Here is a 16,212-nt window from a genome sequence, read left to right as displayed (position 1 = left end):
AGGTGCCAGATGCTCTAGGGCATAAAAAAATTATGGCCCAGAAGAGGGCCAAGTTGTTGATGAATAGCAGTGGCAAGTGCCAGATCGCTGATGTCTCTCAGGCCTGTTGGTGACTCCCATGGATACACCTGTGCTAATGAACGGGTGCCAGGGCCCACCCTTGGGTCCTGGGGACAGCTGGCATTGTCTGGACATTTCCCTACTTTTAGCTTCACTTCCAAAACAAGTATTCAAACTTCCTACTATTAGTACTCCCTGGTCCAGGTTAACTCCTGAACCTTTGTTTAGGGGAGTGCTGCTTACCCTGGGCCGTAATCATGACCAAGACCACTCCAATGGCTTCACAGTGTTGATGTTTCAGTATTTGAGCCTGCTTTCTGATACTCTTCATGCCCAACTAATGCTGACTTTCTTTGTGGTTTAGCAATTTCTTATTTACAAACATGAAGAATTTTTTCCCCTGCTTTCCAATTTCTTTGAATGCCGTGATTGTCTCCCAGTTTTCAGTGCAGGTGTCCCTTGGCAGATCTGCAGCAACACTATGTGCTTGTGTTCACTGCAGTTAAAAAGTGGCAGCAGTATTGTAGAGATACAACAGAAATCTCTGGTTTGAAGTGATCATAAACCATAGCTCAGCATTTCCCTTACTTATTTGCAGCATCACACAGGTAAACCAATCCCTGCTGAATTCCAGGCTGCACATCCAGCTGGTACTTCTGCAAGATAGACACATCCTATGCCCCAGGCTTCCAGGATCTGAAGAGCCTGGAGGATCAGGTCCTAAATAGCTCTCTAAAGGTCATGAGGAAAGTCTGAACAGGGTGTGGAAACAGTTCTTCCAATATACAACCCAGCACAACAGCCCCCGGAACACATTTTACTCAAATTTAATAGGTGATGGGACATATGAGGTGATGGCCTCATGAGATCCCACCTGTGGTACTACATCCAACTCTGTGTCTCCCAACACAAAAGGACATGGACCTGTTGGAGCATGTTCAGAGGAGGGTCACGAAGATGATCAGGGGGCTGGAGCACCTCTCCTATGAAGACAAGCTGAGAGAGTTGGGGCTGCTCGTCCTGGAGAAGGCTCTGGGGAGACCTTAGAGCACCTTTCAGTACCTAAAGGGAGCCTACAAGAAAGCTGAAGAGGGACTTTTTACTAGGGCAGGTAGTGATAGGACAAGAGAAACTGGCTTCAAACTGCAGGAGGGGAGATTTAGGTCAGATGTCAGGAAAAACTTCTTTACTCTGAGGGTGGTTAGGAACTGGAACAGGTTGCCCAGAGTTGTGGATATTCCATCCCTGGAAGTGTTGTGACCATGTTGGATGGTCTGTTGGGGGCTCTTCAGCATCCACAGGGGACAGGCACACTCAAGACCAAATCAGGTCTCATTAAGGACAGCTCTGGTGAGTTCTGGAGCAGATCCTGGCAGGTGCTTATCACATGCAGACTGAATGTCTGCATGTATTAACATTGCATGTATTAACACTGGGGAAAAATTAGGGTAAGGTTAGGGGAAGGCAATCACTTTCTTAGTAACACAGAGTTCACATATCTTCCCACTTACTAAAACATCAATATTTTAAAACAACCTTTTTATTTTCCACCATACTTGGATCCTAGGGTCTTATTTCTGCTGTCACATCCAGTCTGCTGAAAGAGGCAGGTTCTGTATCATAGTCTGCGGTATGATTTTCTGTTTGTTCTTTTGAATGACTTTGCCCAAAGGGGTGATAATAAAAAAATGTGAAAGCTGGTGTCAAAATAATTTCTCTGAGCCTGGAACACACACTTTTTTCATTATTCTTGACATTCTCTTTTACTTGTCTTTTTTCCCCTCTCCACTTATGTTCAGTATTAAAGCAAAGTAAAACACATAGTACAGATAATTCTGCTTTCAGATTTCTTGGCTAGCATTGGCCCGCTCTCAAGTGGATGTGTGGGACTTCTGAACATTGCATATGGTCTTTATATTCCTGTGATTTATGAAGACACATGATTTTCCATTCACAAGTTCACAAGAGCATGGTCATATGACTCCTGTTATTGAGAGTCCTCTTGCTATTTAACCAGAGCCAACAGCTACAGAAGCAATTTAATCCAGCAGCAAACTTAAAAATAAAAAGAAATCCTCAATATTGTCATACAGATTATCCAAAACGGATCTTATTGGGTCCTTCCATTCTGCTGGCCAAGTGGGTGATGCTTCCAAGAGAAGGGGAGCTAACCCAGTTCTTCATGCTTGTTATTCGAGTGGAAAACTGGGATCTGGAAGGGCTTTAGGAACAGACCCTTCCTCCCTCTGATATTTAGGACGATGTCAGGGATGTCTGGTGTTTTCTTGGTACGTGCTGTTGTGAAGAACTGAAAGGAAGAGGGCCCATGTTTCTGTAAGGCTGCTTACGTGTGCTGTTGGGTATTCACTGACCCCGTGACATGGTCTGTAAGGAGGTGCCAGTGTTTATGCTCCCACTCCATCTGCGTGGCTCTTGGATGTCCTCAGTGCTTGGAGAGCAGGAGCCAAATGGCAGCTGAGCAAGGTTGGAAAGGATCAGGAACAGATGATGTTGTTACAGAGATAATCCTCAAATAAGGTTGTTTTAGGAAGAGAAGAACTAGTCTCGTGGTGATACCTTGTTGACACCAACCGCTGGCACAGCTGGCGAGGAGTTTCTCCCCCTCTCAGCCCTCTTCACCTCTTTCTAAATTGTTTCCTCCCTAACCCAGATTTTCGGTTTTAAAGCCCGCTGTGAGGCACCTGATCTGCTCCTAAACACACTCACAGGTATTTCTTACATTTAACAAAAGCAGAGGGCTGATTTTTGAATGAATGCCATCGTTTCGACATTTGCATTTGGGAAATAGCATCTCCAAACCTGTGTGTCAGGGGTGACATCTCAGGATCAGATGTGGTTTGGCTGGAACCACGGCATTGTTCCCAGGCATGGCTGCTTCTCCTGAAGGCAGAGCAGGGCAAGGATTCGTGCTCTCAGTCTAAATAAAACATAAGCTGACATATTTTCACTCTTTAGTATAGAGAGTTCAGCAGCTCTTTAAGCAATATATTAGATGATGTACTGACGTGGAGGACACAGTGGTGCAGCTCCCACATCAAATGAAAAAGGTGGGAAAATGACAGATGCTCCATGTGGGTTTTTTCAAACCACCTGTCTTTAACATCCATAGCTGAAAAATGGTTCAAATGAAAATTTTTGTTCACTCTGGGTTCCTGGCAGACCATAGTGTCACAAAGCTTGTAAAAATGAATTGGATGCCACAGACAATTGGTCTTAGTGAGCTACTGAAGTCACTGCAAAAATAGGATTTGCCTTGTGGCTGAAACAAGGGATTGGGAATCTCCTGGCATCTGTTAGTCTCCACCACTGATTTGAAATGGTGGCTTGGGGCAAGGCTTTGTTTTCTGCTGCCTCCATCAAACAGTATTTCCGGCCTAGCAGAAATGCTGGTGCTGGGAAATTCACAAGGTGTACCCAGAGCCTGGCAAACATGACCCCTGCTGCAAATTCCAGGGACTGTTCACTGCAAGGACATGGGTTAAATAAATGTGTTTTTTTTCATTGTGGCTGTTTCTGTCTGTCAGCAGCAGTGGGAACACAGCAGTGAACACATCATCATTCTTCTCTGATGCAGTGGAGGAGCTGGGCCACAGGCTGAGCATGGGAGTTTTCTGAAGATGGGGTGCCCAATTGGTTTTTACATGGAGACACACACATTTTCCTGGCATGGGTGGTGCACACAATGTGAACAGTTCAGAGAATTGCTCCGAGTGGACACACTTTGCCAATAATGTTTGTTTTGTTTCAAAACAAACATGAAGTGATTGAAAAGCACAAAGGTATTGGCAGTGCCACAATGAGAAAATTTTAAAGGCACTCACACATGAGGTGTTGACTGAGTTCACATACCGGGGCACCTCTGAAGCTCGAATTTGTGAAAGAACAAAAGAGAGCTGTGTCTTCAGATCCTGCAGTTTTTCAGTGGGTTTTGAGTGCCTAGGACCTTTCACCTTTTTAAAAACCCAAACAACTGATATTTGAAAGTAATAAAAAAATGGGCATTGATGCACTTTCCTCAGTTTGATTTAGTGGTTCCTGGATTGGGCTGCAGAGTCCAGGAGATGCTGTCACTGAAAGTCAGAGGTTGATGTTGGTGGATGTAGGGTGCCCGTGGCCTGTCTGGCTCCCAAATGGTGGGGCTGGCAGGAGTGGCCAGGGATGGATTGCACCAGAGCAAGGATCAAGCGTGCTCCAGAGGAGAATAAATCAGCCACCTATAATTAGGCAGTCAGGAGGAAGACTGTTGCCCCATTACACAGCCCACTATTTATTTTTTACAGAGTTTGTGTGGTTTAGCTTCTTTCTCAATGTACAGAATTTCTCTTTTTTTTTTTTTTTTGTTCCCAAATCCAGTCCTGTAGTTCATCAGACAGTTCTTCCCAGCAGGTACTTCTGATTAATAGAAAGTGCTGTGAGGTCTCTTCAGGACACAAGGATGACTAATTCTGCAGCAAGTATCTCCAGCATAGATCAAGCAATGAGATTCAACCAAAGGACCTAGAAGCAGGTTCTGACCTCCTTTACACCAGCTGGAGTCTCAAGTAACTCCAGGAGCTTCAAAGGCTTTATCTGTCTTGTTTTAGTACAAGTAGTCCAAAATCTAAGGTGACTCCCTTGCTGCCAGCAGCAGCAATTGTTTCATACGGGAAAGGGTGGATCCTAGCCCAGCTGGGTTTGGGATGATCTCTTACACCACTCTGGCAAACAAGGTTCGATTTGGGGTAACCTGTCCCACTTTGAGTTGTGCCTTACCATAAGATCAGCTTTCTAAGCATGCAAGATATGAGGTTCTTCTAGGTGGGCTGCCATCTCATCTTTCTCTCAGTATGGTGAGTCAGAAATAAGACCTGGTCCCTCCCTTGCTGGCACACAGGTGGAGGGATCGGTAACTGAGATAATTGGATAGAATGGCCTGAATTCTGCTTTTCTTCAGCTCTTAACAGAAACAGTGACTTGGATAAAGGAGGAAGAGGAAGAGAGCAACTAGAGGGAAGATTTAATGAATAAATTTGGGTAATTTCAGTATATAATTTAGGGTTTATTACTGTTATTATACATATTTTGGATTGGACACACACTATTCATATCCCTCACTATTGCAGTCTGGAAATGTGAGGAGCTATCTTGGCATGTTAGAGAGGGACACAGCTATATTGCTGCATTATTTGTTAGAACAAACGTGACCTTTTTTCTCCAAAATTGCCTGCAGGAAGACTTTGGCCATCCCTGGGTTTTACATTACCTGCAGAATGAGTCTCATTTTCCACCCCAAGCCTTACATGGCAGGATGTGATTGTGAGACACAGCTCTACTTGCTCCGTGCACATGCTCTGACAGCACTGACATGTTTATTATGATTAATAAACATTATTATTCATAGCACAGTGGCAGCTAGAGATTCTAATTATACATTAGGGCCCTGTTACTCTAGGCCTGGTAGAAACTCATAGGAAGAAGCAGTAATTTAAATAGACAAAGAATGTTATTACCGTTTTACAGGTGAGACCCACAGAGATTTGAGAATTCATCCCATGCCTCACAGGAAGCTTTGCAGAATCAAAAGCTGAACCTACGTCCCCCAAGCTCCAACCTCTAATTTTACTGAGATGAAAATGCAGAAGGAAAGCCACTTGCATACAGCCAAGTGCATCACAGGATACACAATCTTTCTCTCAGCCCCACAGAGCTGAAGCACTTCTGGGGGATTTTTTTGTTTTGTTTTTGTATTCCCCTTTCCAGGTGATTAATTCTTCTTTTCTTTTTTGACTTACAGCTTATGAGTCGTTGTTGCACAGAGAAACTTTTCATTCAAAACAAATGAAGCTCAATTTTAATCAGGAAATCAAACACTATTTATTTTTCTTTTTATTCTTTCACTTTTTTCATATCAAAGCAGCACCAGATTGGGCCCTACAAAAAAAACCCCAAGTTCTATGTGGACTAGTATTTGATTGCCTTTTACTGCACCAAGTACCAGTTTACTTCCACAGAGGCTGGTGTGGAGCAATTTAACACCCTTTTACTGCTGGATTTTCTCATCCTGCTGACAGTGAATTTAATCTTGTACTGCCCAGGACATTCAGCAAGATCACATACAAATAACTCAGTAAGATCTCCCTAGTTCATTTAAGTATGAAGTGATGTCTTCATGATCTCTGCCACAAAAACTCAACTGAGATTCAAATCTGTCTTGAAAACTGTTGTTGTCCTGTCCTGTTGTTCCTAAGAAATTTGCCAACCACTGTATCCTGCTGGGGGAGCAGCTCGAGAGTCACCTCTGTATTTTGGCCTGTGTCTGACCATGACTGTTTTTCCCCATTTATCCCTGTGCTTGAACTTATATTTTCAGCCCCCTCAGTGCAGGTGGTTTGTTTTCTACCAGAAATTACCTTGCTATTGTACCTTGAGTGAGGAAGGAAATGGGGAAGGGCTATTCTCATACCAGCATTTGCTTTCCTCTTTCTCTTAGCTGTCATGCTTTATTTCATGTCACCCTCAGCCAAACAGGTGCAGGTACAACTTGCCAGTCTACACCATGCTGTGGGTCCTGTCCCAAACACCCCCAGGCTACAGCCTCTTTAAAACCTTTGGCAGACCTTTGGGCCAGATGGGGACATTCAAGCACTCAGCACATAACCTGGGACTGTTCCTGGTGGGCTTTCCATGGATGGAGAGAAATCATCCCTTCTTCCTCTGCAGGGGCAGCAGCTTTAGGATATGAAATACAAGTACAGGCAATGGCTCGAGATATAACAATGTGCTGTTATTAATGTTCCCACACTAAAAAGCTTACAGCACTGACTCCCTCCACAAAGTTGACCCTTCAGCACACAGAGGTGGCTTTCCAGCAGTGCTGCTCCCACAGCCCACAGATCACTTGGTGTGGATATCTTTTAGGGGTTATAAATACATGGGTGCCAAGACACTGCAAATTCGGTCAAGGACATGGACCTGCGGGTCGTTTTGTCTCCTGGTGTACTGCAAATCAGAACAGCAAAGTGCTTTCCTCATTATGATGTTAATTTTTGCAAGGGAGGTAAAACAAAGCAGACTCTTCCTAAAGGAAAGAGCAGATGGCAAAATCTCAAGGCATGCTGCATTTTGTGTAAAAAGAAGGTGTTATGAATGGCTGGATTTGAAGGCAAAACCTAAATATGATTTAGCCTGCTCTCTCCTATTCCCTTTATTTAAGGACAACAGCTGACTGCCTTTCTATTGTATTTCAGAGGATGCCTCAAATGCATATTTCAACATCAGGCATCTGCTCCTTCCCAAACACCGAACAACCACAGTGCTTCATAACACTGTTTATGGCTGTGAAGTTCAGGGGCACTAATCATCCAACCCAAAAAGACTTCCAGGTGGATATTCAAGTATGAAGGCACTTGAAAATATGTGATGCCTTGAAGACAAGGGACTTTTTGTTTTCTTTGGAGAAACAAGACTGTTTAACTCTTCCTGCTCAGTACTGAGCATACCAAACATCCATGGATTTAATCACAGATGCCAATTAGCTGGAGAGTACATTGGCTATGAAGGAGCACATTCAATAAAACTGTTGAACCACCTGTCCCTTGAGGACCCACTGGACAGAGAGCTTGGCATTCTTCCTGCGCCTTCCATCTCTCTTGGACATGATAGACTCATCTCGTCCTGAGAGAGTCGAGGCTCTTGGTGGACCATCCACAGAGTACACACAAGGAAGGGAGCTCTTGTGCCATTTTCCCTCCAGCTTTCTCATGAATATACATTATGATAGACTGTAAGGAAAAACTGATCTTACAAACCCCATGCTGTTTGATTTACCTTGACAACAGTTGCGTTGCAGTTCCTGTGTCTTTGTGGTTTTGCTTTCTCTGTGCTTTGGCATTTTAAGCCAATGCTGATGTCAAAGCAGAGTTGGGCTTTCCCAAATTTTCCACTTTTGATAGCAATCTTGTCAGACCTCTCAAACCACAAAGATGTATGGGTGATGAGGGAGTTCTCTGAATGGCCAGACACTGCAGGGAGGGGCGCTGACTGTTCATTAATGTGTCACTCTGAGTCACTTGATGAACCCATTGACAGGAATGGGAAACCACAGTGTTTGTCAAGGTACAATGTTCTGAATGAAACAGAAAAAAAACCACTTTGGATTCCCAGATATTAAAACTTCTGGGGAGAAAACATTTTTATTTGAAATGAAAAAAGATAAAAAGCAAACTCCGCTGGATCAAGGAGTCCTCTGGAGAGTAAAGCTGATCTGGCACCTGGTGCCAGATCCCTTAAAACACTAAATGAGGAGTTCACCAATTAGCAATGTATGTGAACAGCTCTCTGACCTAAGTTCGCTTTACTCTGCACACATTATCTGATGGCTTGGAAGTGAGAGGGAAATTGTTCCCAGGAGGCATAGGGTCACTGTGATCTAATGTCTGCATTTGCAAAGCCAAGACTTGTTACTCATCTCTTAAGTGTCTGTTTTAAATAGTATTATTTCTAAAAGTAGCCACAAGACAGACTTCTAAAGCAATTCCTTGTACAAAACCATTGGTTCAAAGACTAGTACCCAAGTAGCATTTTCGCACTGTAAATATATTCTGTGCATTTCAGATTCTCCCTGTGGTAAATAATGGCTTAAGTAATGAAAATCACATTATAATGAGAATGACATGAGGCTTTAATGAGACCAGAGCTAGGAAAACTAAGCCAATTTTCTGTTCTCCTCAGAAATCAGGCTAAGGTTTATCATTAACGTATCATGATCAGCCTTAATTAGGTAATTAATGACAGTAGCAAGATAATAGCAAGGTGCTCTGCAATGTTATTCTAGCCAGTGTACAGACACATCACAAAAACCTGACCTTTGTCTAGAAAAGTTTACATCTCAAGAGAGAAGACTAGAACAGAAAGTCCCCAGCTGCCAACCGTGGGAGCACCCCACCTACAGGGTGACGACAAGGTGGGCTCTTCCCTACCCTCTCTGTTGGAGCCGAACCCTACATGAAGAAAGACCAAAGAGGGCTGTCACTGGTAAGGAGCCTCTGGCATTCCCACCAGGAAGAGCAAGCCCCAACCACTGCCCCTCACTCCTGGTGTCATTTATATATTTCCTACCATGAAGCAGGATCAGAGAAGTTCCCTGGTGCAAGGATCAGCCTTGCTCCTTGCAAGATCACTCCTCATTCCCCACCCTGGAAGAGCCCAAACAACATGCCACAGAGGCAGGGTCTCTTTTGCTTGTCTTCTCTTGCAGATCCACTCCTTTCTGCACAACAGACCAGCTGCAATTAGGGAAGTGTAGAGAACATTTCCTTCTCTCACTGACTTCCAGCAAACCTGTGAAGATGTTCATGTAGAAAGGGAAGCAGTGGCTTCGAAATCTCTCAGGCTGAGGGCTTGAAACTCAGGTCTCGCCATTTCTGGCCAAGTGCTTGAACTAGCAGATTTTTATACAAAAAGAGGGAATTACCCATTGCAGCTATAGTCAGGAAGAAAAGAAATGCTAACTGGTAATCTGTCCCCAAGGGCAGGATTATGGTTATGTGTGTGAGTTCTCGGCAAATCCCCGGCCTGGATGATTGCCCTTGCCATGTCCTGACTGTGTGCCCAGGGGACACCAAGATGAGCAGCAATCTTCCACTCTCTTCCACTCTCTGACTTTTGCAGGAAGAAAACATGGTCGTATGGTTTGGAAGTCATGACCCTCCCCAGCCAGGTCCTGGTTTGGCTGTATGGAGGACTATAAAGTGAACTGTGGGTCATCAGTGTTCTGCACTGCTGGATGTCCCAAGATACAAGCTGACACCTAATGTGGGCTTTCAAATAAATACCTAAGTCAGAGAGAAAGGTGGCATTTTCAGGGTTGACTCCTTTTGCACATTTCAGTCTGTCTGAGCAACGTCCTGCTCAGCACCTCGATGCTGTGGGCCCCATTCTAGGGTGCCAGTCTCCTCGTTGTGGCAGTGCCTTAGCCCTTGTCATGCTGAGGACCATCTGGCTGCCATTCCGTAGCCTGCCTTTCACTTGCACATTTGTACCCCTCCTCCTAAGCTGCCACAAGAGTGTTTTCCAGCTCTCCCAGGACAGTTGTTTTCCTCTGTTGCCAGTTGTTCTCACACTGTTCTCATGCTGTTATTTTTATGGCGTTGATTCACTGAACCTGACACTGTTGTTAAGGTGTGTTCCCAAGGGGAGCATCTGCCACTGGGATAAGAATCATGCCCACCCTTTATCTTCCCGTTGGTGATAGCTTTCAATGAGTGGACCCAAAAATACACAGATTAACAACCAGCAGGCATGCAAAGCCCACTCTGGTCAAAGTGTTCTCCCAACAGCATCGCAACCAGGACTAAAGCACAAATTCCCCCAAAACAGTTCCTGATGAAAACTATTTGGTTATTATGGGACATCGTGATGCAGGGACCCTCCTACATGGAAAAGACACCCAAGCAGGGGGCCTCATTACTTATTTTCCCAGCTGGTTGCTCAGAGAATTTTCCTTTTCCTTTATCTCTCTCTCTCTACTTCAACACTTGTGCCTTGCTGTCACTGATAGGCTGATAACAGCAAGGGCTGTTTGATAAGATGACTGCAAATGGCTCCTTAACTCAGGATGTGGTTATGACTGTATCTGAGAAAACTCATACATCCAGGCACTTGTCTTCACAGTTCATCGTTCTTTCAACCAGCTGATTGAGAAATGTACTGAGCTCTTCCAAGAAAAGAACTCATGAGATGTTCAGCTCAACTTAAGATCAGGCCTTTGAAAGAATTCTTGTCCCCTATTTATTATAAAAAAGACCATCAGCATCACCAGTTCTATGGTGATGGCCTGTGTTTGTTAAGATTTCATGATGTTACAGAAGTGTGGATCTGCTTCTTTGATGCAAACAGTGATGTCAGTTCATGACTGATGAATTTTTTTAATCGCCTTTATCTTTAGATCCACCCAGTAATTAAGACTTCGAAAGGGACTGTACCTATATGTTTGCATGCAAAAGATGATGCTCTGTGTGGAGTAACTCATTATATTAGCCGTTTCAATTCTGACTGAAGAGTTCCTTAGTCCTGCCAAAACTCAGGAGTCCATCCAGCTAAGAAAGATATGATTTGTTTGTACCTTTTCCAATTGCTGTAGGAGATTGACTTCAGCCAGAGTCCTAACCAGGACAAATCCAGACAAAGCACTGGGAACATACAGATAGAGAAGGCTCAAACTGAGAGAGCCCAACTTCCCAGCATCCTGGACAGCAGCTGCAAGAGATTTATTAATGTGATAATACATGAGATAGAAGGAAAGATGACTAACAAGCCTTTTGCTTGAAGTTGAGGCTGAGTGTCTCATAACCAGAAATACTCAACTGCCTTTAGGCAAAACCTTCCATCAGTCCCAAAGAGCAGACTGTTCACTGAGTGAGTAAACTGAAGCTGGGACACAGCAATCTCCCAAATCACTTGCCACTGCTGATTTCCACCCCTGGTGCTTTGAGCTCTAGCACGCAGCTCGCAATGCCCTGGCTCCAGATCAGTGTTGGCTCGACAACATCTAACATAACTCACACATTACACATTGTCTGGGGTTCGGCTGTCATGGCTATAAACAGCAAAATAAGTTGAGATAAGAGATTACCCAGATTACTGGCAGCAGTAGAAGCCGTAGAGCAACATTGGCAAGGCTGCTTTTGCTATCTGGAAGAAAGCTTAGTAGAGAGGAAAACAAGACTCTGCCCATACTGGGGGCACAGTCCTTGGCATCCTGCTAGGAGAGCAGGATACAGGCTGCCATCACCCAGGATTTATGACCAGCCACCCACGTTAGGGCATCTCCCCCAGCACAACATTTGCCCATGGCATGGCCTTGCTAAAGGTTCAGATGTGCAGTGGAGTCACTAAAGCCTAAGGAGGCCCTACGTGGCATCGTGGACCTTCTGCTCCATCATATGCTTAGCCTGAGCTGGAGGCAAAAAAGTTATACACTAACACCCTCCACAGCTCCTGTTTGCAACAGGCCAAGCGTCGTTAGAAAGGGGTCAGGGTCCTTTCAGAATGGGAGCCCATGGGTGCCCAGAGCAGTGGTGGGTGCCCATGACAGCTGAGCTGTTCATGAATGCACTCTTACCCCTTTGAGAAGAGCAAGGAGAGCACATTCATCCAACCCTCTTTCACTGAGGCTTAACATAATGTGTTTCACCTCCCGGCTGCCGAAGGCAAAGTGTGTGAATCAGTCAGATATTGCAGCACAGTTGACATGTAGGAACTCAGCCATGTGTCTCAGCCCTCTGGGCTAACTATTGTCACATTGTCCTTACTCCTGCATTTATCTCAGCCTGTTTATGACCCTGTGTGTTTGGGTCACATCAGATTTACTTTGTGCCTTCCCTTGGCAGGGGACAGGTTCCCGTTTCATTTTTGCCATGCATTTTTCCCTTTTCTGGGATGCTGTGGTTTAGACTCCTTTCCTTCCAGGCAGGGGGGTGATTTGCTGAGCTCCACAAATACTTTTTATGATTTGACTTAAACACCCCATTTCTGAGCCTTTCTCTTAATATTCAGACATGTTCCTCTATTGCTCTCCATGCAAGTAATAAGGCTCTTTTCATAGGAAAGCAAACAAACAGCTTAGCACTAAAATCTGTTTAAAACAGATAAAGTTTAAAGCCTTACATAAAAAGTGGGTCTGATTTTTGCAGTCCTCATTGTACTCAGTGGAGCATTTTGTCATTATAACTTTGGACTACAGCAAAAGAACCTTGCAATAAAAGGCTGCCATAAATTGACCTTTTGTTGCAAATTCTGCCATTCAAGCATAAAGCAGCAAGAAAGGCTACATAAGCTGTGTTAAAAGTAGGTCACTGTACACCCACTGTTACCAGGGCTGGTCCTGGCTGCGTGTTGCTAACTGGTCTCTTGGTTGGAGCAGCGATAATGCACACAGGTGAGATGGTGAACTCATCACACCACTTCATCTGGCGTAGAAAGGCCAAGTGGTGTGTGGGGGGGTGGTTGAAAGCCTCGTTCCTGGTTAGGGCAGGACTCCTGAGGACCAGCTATATAGCTACTTTCTGAGAAATGGGGCATCCTGGTAGCAGGGATGATTTTTCTGCAGAGAGCCTGGTGGCTGGTACTGCCACCCCTTAGGTAGGTCCTGGTACTGCAGAAGTGACACCAGGAGCTGGTGGGAAGCTCTACTGGTAATACTACAGCTCTAGATGCAGCAACAGTACTGCAGGTCTGTGCTGCCTGGACTAGCCAAGCCTCTCTCTCTCCCCTCTGTGCTCACATCGAGAGCTGGGACAATGTGACCTACGTGGGTCTCCCTGCCATGGTGGTAGTCTTCTCCTCTAGCCCAGGGCATCTTTCCTTTCCCCAGGAAAGATTAAAGTCTGTTATGCTCTGGCTGGTACCAGGTGTAGGGAAACAGAAGGGGATGAAGAAATGACTGCTCTGAGGGTCTCACTCTTCCAGTCTCATTGGTTTAGTCTCCACTATCAAATAAAGTCACTCAGACCACTGTAATATTAGCTCACTCTCAGCTAGAGAGCAGAGTAAAAGAGACTTTTATCTCCTCCACAACTGTCTGAACTGTCACTGGTTCTTCACTGTTGGTCCTCAGAAACATTCAAGTGGTCTCAGTCTCTGCAGCTCCAGGAAAGTCCAAGTTAAAACAACAGTGTCTTAACTCACCCTGTCCCCTTCCAGGGCTACATATTATGTGTGATGCCTGTTAGAGGATCCATGGGTTTTTCCAGCATTGTCAACATTACTAATGAGAAAGTTGAATCCAAGACTAAAAGTCAAGTCAACAGGTCTTTATTAACTCCAGGAGTCAACAGGTCCTTTCTCTATAACTCCACTGGGTTGGCTACAGACATTACCTCAGAAAAACACCATACTCCAGGAAAATGCTTAAGTGCACAAAGCTCTAAAATTCCCTCTCAATTTGAGTGAACAAAGCTCAGGGTCAAATGTTTCCTTGACTCAGACCCTAACCAGCATACTACAGATAATAGGAACCGAGTGAGTCATAGTAACTCCTCAAGTGAACAATTATAACATCCGTGTTTCCCCTGACTATCCAAGCTTATCTGACTCAGCTGCACTAACCAGTCCAAAACGATCTGTGTTCAAGATCCAAACTCATCCTGGAGATTGACAGCAGGCCCTGGCAGGTGATAGAGAGCAAGAGCACTTCCCCAGAACAATTCTGCCTTGTCCTCAGCTCAAGGATTTCCTGTTAAATCTTTTACTCAGCATCAGGAAGGAGACTTCATTTACTATCCTTGACATACAATGACATGATAGACTGAAGAGGAGAAATTGTTCTCCTTTATATCTCCATTATAGACTTACACAGTGAAATAGTACACAGCCTTTGATCTTGTTCTGTGTTCTGCATTCTGCATCATCTTTGCAGCTGATTGAAAAAAACCTAAATATGAGTTGATTTAAAGACATTCAAAGGAACAGACTAGCTAGATTTTATGATTTGTGCTGAATTATTTATTGCATGATAAATAACTCACCTGTTTTAGCAGACAATCTGTCTACCCGTACCCTTCCATGGGCTGCTGTTCAAAAGGGATTAAACACTATCAGAGGAGAGAAGAAGCAATGGGAGCAAGATGATGGTGCCCGGTCACCAGAGGAAGAAACAAAATGAGGAATTTGTTTGAGGTTTTTTTAATTATAACACTGATAGATATTAAGCAGGAAGGTTCTTACCAATACTTCTGTGACAGTTCTGAGTGTTCCCAAATTGATGTAAGGGGCAGTGTAAGGCAACATAAACCTTGTCCAACTGGCTTATCTGACACTGAAGGTGTTGCATTTAATGTGCATTTTTGACTAGTTTTGAAGGACTTGCACCAAAATACATTAAGTACACTTCTAGATATTATATGGTAAAAGGTCTGTGGCCTATATGGCACAGAAGAACCAAACCTAAACATAGACAGATTAAAACAATGCTCAGCATATGCGTGCCAAAGTTTTTAACTTCCCTTGAAACAAAGCTCACAGAATTTCTGTTGTCTTTGTAAGCCAGATTTTCTGAAGAGTTTATGCAGTCAAATTATCTGTGTGTTCACAGATGTATAAATGCACAGGTGTGCCCACCCCACACAATCACAGAACAGCTGAGCATTTTTGGGGACCATCTGGTCTGATCCCTGGTCAAAGCAGGAGCAATTAAAACAGTTTGCTCAGGGCTGCGTCCAGTCAGGTTTTTAATATCTCCAAGGATGGAGATTCCACAACCTCTCTGGGCAACCAGCTCCAGTGTTTGACCACTGAACAGTAAAAACTTATTTCTTTTGTTCACAAAGGATTTCCTATATTTGTGTTTATGCCCATTGCCCGTCTGGTGGTGTCACTGGGCACCACCACTGAGAAGGGTCTGGCCCATCTTCCTTACTCCCCTCTCCCCTGCAGTCAGATATTTATAAACATTGATAAGTTCCCCTTCAGCCTTTTCTTCTCCAGGCTGAATAAGCCCAACTCTCAGCCTCTGCTTATACAGCCCTGAATCATCTTTGTGGCCTTTTGCAGGACGCACTGCAGCAGGTCCATGTCTCTCCAGCCCTGGGCACAGGAGTTCAGATGTGTCTCACCAGGGCTGAGCAGAGGGGCAGGATCACCTCTCCTGACCTGCTGGCAACCATCAGCCTGACGCAGCCCAGCAGGTTGGTGGCCACCTTTGCCACAAGGACACATTGTGGCTCATGTGTCACTGCTCCCAGTTCTTTATCATCTGCAAACACGCTGAGGGTGCATTTGGCCCCATCCTCCAGGTCACTAATGAAGAGATTAAACAGTACTGGCCCCGGGGGACCTCAGTGGTAATTGGCCTCCAGGTGGATTTTGAGCTGCTGATCTCCACCCTCTGAGCACAGCAGTTCAGCCAGTTTTCAACCCGTCTCACTATCCACTTAACTAGTCTGTACTTCAACATTTTGTCTCGTGAGTGTTACAGGAGACAACGTCAAGAACCTTGCAAAATAAACAGCATCCACTGCTCTCCCTTCATCCACTGAGTCAGTCATGATTTCACTTCTATAAGTTTGTGAAATTTCTTGGGATTATTTGCTCTGTTTCCTAGGGATCATGGTGAGGCTGATGTAGTTTCTGAGATTCTCCTTGCCCACCCTGAAG

The 16,212-nt window shown here is 44.6% G+C and overlaps 1 long non-coding RNA gene across 1 annotated transcript; it reads right to left on the bottom strand.

Moving 5' to 3' along the window:
• Positions 1–1,340: 1,340 nt before the first annotated feature.
• Positions 1,341–14,695, bottom strand: LOC114065246. The gene is made up of 3 exons (XR_003572903.1): positions 14,586–14,695; positions 7,888–8,185; positions 1,341–1,492 (listed from the first exon to the last, which is right to left on the bottom strand). It is a non-coding gene; the product is annotated as an uncharacterized LOC114065246 (long non-coding RNA).
• Positions 14,696–16,212: the final 1,517 nt, after the last annotated feature.

The sequence above is a fragment of the Empidonax traillii genome, unplaced genomic scaffold, assembly GCF_003031625.1.
Source record: "Empidonax traillii isolate 1590-97213 ecotype Southwest subspecies unplaced genomic scaffold, ASM303162v1 scaffold632:size372483, whole genome shotgun sequence".
NCBI classification, from domain to species: Eukaryota; Metazoa; Chordata; class Aves; order Passeriformes; family Tyrannidae; genus Empidonax; species Empidonax traillii.
The sequence above is the reverse complement of the archived record's forward strand: the minus strand, read 5'-3'. Positions and strand labels throughout refer to the sequence as shown.